The sequence below is a fragment of the Venturia canescens genome, chromosome 3 (assembly GCF_019457755.1).
Source record: "Venturia canescens isolate UGA chromosome 3, ASM1945775v1, whole genome shotgun sequence".
Lineage (NCBI taxonomy): Eukaryota > Metazoa > Arthropoda > Insecta > Hymenoptera > Ichneumonidae > Venturia > Venturia canescens.
In genome coordinates this window covers 278022-282678 of record NC_057423.1, presented here as the reverse complement: position 1 = coordinate 282678, position 4657 = coordinate 278022, and the positions used below count along the sequence as shown (strand labels likewise).

The window sequence follows — 4657 nt, the reverse complement described above, 5'->3', positions numbered from 1 at the left end:
CATTCATTTACATCGTTACAATAGTAAATGTACGAAATTATTAATAATAATGTAAAAGATTCATCGGTTCATCGTGTCACCCATGCCTCAAGTAGTCAATTCGTGCACATCGAATAGAACGTTCGAGATAGAGAAAAAAGTGTGAAGTGCGCGAAAAGTGAGAGTGAGACACTTGAGACAGCACATTGTGCGAATCCTCCTCCCCCTTTCCCTCTCTCACCCTTCAATCACGACGAAAGCAACCGCAAACTGCGAATAATTATGTGGGGAAAGGAAATGGGTGAATGCTAAACTTGTCGTGATTACATAAAATACATATATTTGATAGCATTCATAGTTGTTCGATATCGCATCTACGACTTTCTCGTGCGGGGTTCATTGCACGTAGAAATGCGATTGAATTGAATGAGAGATTTTTATTTCCATTATCTCTAGATTCGAATAAAATTGTGTAATCGAGTCGATCCAATTATACGGTGGATCGTGTGAAATCTGGATAACTGACTTTTCGTTGATTATTGCGGTAGATCGGGAGATCTTTCTGTTCGCCTCACGCCAGATGGATAAGATTGCTGTACTCCGATGCACTAGCATGTATAAATTCATAATATCCGGTTTACTTAGTACACTTTTCTTGAATTACGATTTTTACAAAATTTCTCGTATTTTTGTAATGCTGCCGCAGCGATAATTTTTCAAATATACAGCTTTAATACAGCTCAATCTTTTCATTTAGGTATATTCTCTATCAGTGCATACACGAATATTTATATATTATCACGTTCCTTTTTATACACAGCCTCTCAAATAAGTTACTTGATTTCTGAAAAATCGCTGTTTTCAAATAGCTGGGAATTTTTTCTGCCTGAATAAAATGGCTTGAAATTTTCAAGGAATGTACCTCACTCTATACCCAAATAACACTGAAAATTTTTAGAATGGTTTTTAGCTGGTTAGTGAGCTGTGAATTTTTGTTTGGGCTTGTTTGAATTTGAATTTGAAATATAAATATATTTTTAATATATTCAATATCAACAGAGCCATTTGACTCCCTGATACTGATGTGCACCGAAGTTGGAGATATTTGAAAAAACGATTTGACAGCGTTTCACCAATCAAGGACACAAGATTGCATCATTGTTACATACCCATTGACAATCATAATATTATTGAAATGCGTATTACTTGTTTGCACAAAGACTAAAAAATATTTAAATTCGAATGATAAAATTAAATATAAACGTATTTTTGATTCTATATCACTCATTATCCTATTCTCGCAGTTTGTAGATTTTCAGGCATGGAAACTGGGGCATTTCAAAAATTCACAGCTCACTAACCAGCTAAAAACTTATTTGGGTATAAAGTGAGGTACATTTCCTGAAAATTTCAAGCCATTTAATTCGGGCAGAAAAAATTCTCAGCTATATTTGAAAACAGCGATTTTTCAGAAATCAAGTAACTTTGAGAGGCTGTGTATAAAAAGGAACATGATAAATGATAATATATAAATATTCGTGTATGCACTGATAGAATATACCTAAATGAAAAAATTGAGCCGTATTAAAGCTGTTTATTTGAAAAATTATCGTTGCGGCAGCGTTTCAAAAATACGAGAAATTTTGTAAAAATCGTAATTCAAGAAAAGTGTGCTAACTGAACCGGATTTTTGTTTGGAGTAAAAAACTATTTTTTTCTCAAAAGTAGAAGTTCAAAGTAGAAAAATGCCGCTTCATACGAGTCTTGAAGCCTCATGGAGTTCGCATGAAAAAATAATGAAAATGGCTAAAAAATTGACTTTTTAAGAATTTCAAAAAATTCTGCAGCCATCAAAGTTTCATAAATTGACTTCAAATTTGGGGGATCATCTTTTTTTATAACCTACATATTGGGGAAAAATCGACAGCCAAATCGCTGACCCAAGCGCGCAGGCTGCGGTCGAAAAGTAATGGATCTGCCCCCATATATAAGTGTATATATATATATGGGATTTTGGTGTAGAAAAAAAGAAAAAAAAAGTACGTGAGGAGGAGAGTCTCGCATATATAAATCTATATCTTCCGGTCGAGGGACCGTCAAGCTCTTATAACGAGCACAATAACTGAAAAGGTGAAATAGCCTGCTTCTAACTTAGCGACGCGTACAATTCTATACGCAAACGGAGCAAAATCAGCAAAATCAGAGACAACTATCTTACCACGCGTATCAGCGTAGCCATTTTTATTTATTCTCCTGTTTTCACTCTCTCTCACTTATTCTTTGTTCGCTGTCACCGAATAGAGGTTACCCAGCCGAGTGAAAAGACACCGTGAGTAGTTGTTTGTGTACACATAGTGAAACTGAAAGTTCCACCCGTCCTACTTTCTACCTGGCAGCCCCCACTTATTCGTCTTTCCCTTTCCTTCTTTTTCGTTTTCTCTCTCGTTCTCATTTTCCCTCCAGTGAATAATTGGGTTGCTCGACATTCCCCCCCCCCCCCCAGGAAACGAGACTCGACGAGTAACACGTATGCGAGAAAATTTAATCTCGTACCGTAATACTTCCGTAACGCGCTTTCTGCCATTTTTTTAAAGCTTTTATGGCCAAAATAATTGTTTGATTCCTCTTCGAGAAGAATAGACGACGAATGGATTAGTCGGACAAACTTTTTTTTATCCTTTCTCGTCAACATTGATCCCAACGAGGTCGATTGCGCGCCTGTTTATTATTGTATATATTTCTCGTATTCCCAATGTCAAACTCAACTTCCTCACCGCTTCTCTGCATGATAAAATTGCATTTAATTTCATTTTCTGGCAGACGTCCATTATTATTTACTCACAACATTTGGTTCGCAAAATGTTGTGTCGCAGGAGTATCTCTACGAGATTATTTTCGATGATGTTTTTAAAAGATTTCTTGTGAATTCGACCGGAGGATTTTTTCAAGTGCTTTCACTCGACGATTCGCTATCAAGAAAATCATATCAATAATCAATCAACGAATATCAATGAGGTAATTTAATTGAATGAAATAAAATATGCGAATAATCGAAGGAGAATTATCGTTTTTCTCGTTATCCTTGATTGAGAAACTTTGAACCGCGAGGACCAAAGCAGTCGCATTTTAGCGCATGTAACGCAATATGCGCTCTCCGAGAGCGCGATCATTAGCCGCGAGAACTCGCAGATCATTGCTTCAACCAGGAAATGCGGTATGAACGGTGGTGGCGAATTACATGTTTTCCCGCAAATACTCGAAAGTATGTCGAGGGGTACTTCGTAATTCTCTTTGTGAAATACAAACTAAATCGGTCATCGTTTTTTCTCGTGTAGAATTTTGCAATGTATAAGCGTTGCGCGCGCGTTTTCAACGAATTTCAAGGAGCAGACTCTCGAATAAAGAAAAATTATCCGACTCTATCTTATTATCCATTAAGAGTACCGATACAAACGTTGGGTTTTTTTAAAAGTATAGGCACTTTAGCTTCGAGCTTCCCGTCATAATATTGTTTTCAAAGAACGAGTAGGTTCGTACATCATCCTCAAAATTGACCGCAAGTCCAACAGCTTTTCTTCTGTTGTATGCATTATCGTTGAATAGCACTTTCAAACAAACGTGCACTTTCTCCTCTAGCAAAAGTAAAAGTTTTCTACCAAACACAACGTAAGCGATGCTCTTGAGTGTATCTCATTTGTTATTGTTTTTTTTTTTTTCACGTATCCGATTTACCGTAAAAGGAAATAAGGGTTCTCGGAGGAAAATTGGAGCATTGTTATAAATACATGAGTCTGCTGACGTAATCCTCAACAATCAACGAGACCGTGATTCGTTTGAATGTAATAAAGAAAAACACACATACGGAATATGTTTCATTTCCATGCGGTTAGCCGAACCCCCCCCCCCCCAATGGGAGCGATAGTGTTTTTTGCGCAGACAACATGGCTTACCTCACTTGGATTTGCTTTTTCCACCCTTCTTCTTATCGTTCACAACATATTATTGAATAATTCTTAATTTCACACAATTCATATAATTCTGTCCATTTGTCGAAGCTGATTAAAAATATAAAAAACGTGTTAAAAAAAAACACGGCTCATTTGTGAAATTTTTGTTGTTGCATAATTTCCTTCAATGGGTTATCTATTCACAAGAGATAGTTGAAAAAGTTACAATAAAAATTATTAGTTTCCGTAGTGTAGTGGTTATCACGTGTGCTTCACACGCACAAGGTCCCCGGTTCGATCCCGGGCGGAAACAAAAGTACATTTTTTTCCTCCTGTTTGTTTTATCTTTTATTCGGGTATACATCTACCGGAATCTCATTACTTTTCAATACACTTGTACGATTTTTTATTTTCTCATTTTTTTCAAACGCGATAGCAACGCAATTATATATCTCCTACATGTAAATAAGAAAGCAAAGAAAGAGCGGGATAAAACTGAATGAAAAAAGAGGATGTACTCAGCGGTCTGCAGCATGAGGGCCGAGAGTCAGGGTAGAGCAGGCCGAGCTGTCTCAAGGTCGGTCAGCTACAAGGGCAGCCTCGGTCTAGTCTTTGCAGCAGAAGCAGAAACGGGAGAAGAAGGAAAGAAAGAGGAGGAGGAAGAGAAAAGCCCTGCGCCTGCATGCATGTTGGAGAAGACGCAGAAAACGCGGTTCTCCGAGCCGCGCCCT

At 37.4% G+C, this 4657-nt stretch overlaps 1 non-coding gene across 1 annotated transcript; it reads left to right on the top strand.

The window, feature by feature from the left end:
* Positions 1-4166: 4166 nt before the first annotated feature.
* Positions 4167-4239, top strand: TRNAV-CAC (transfer RNA valine (anticodon CAC)). Its single transcript has one exon. It is a non-coding gene; the product is annotated as a tRNA-Val (tRNA).
* The last annotated feature ends 418 nt before the right edge of the window (positions 4240-4657 follow it).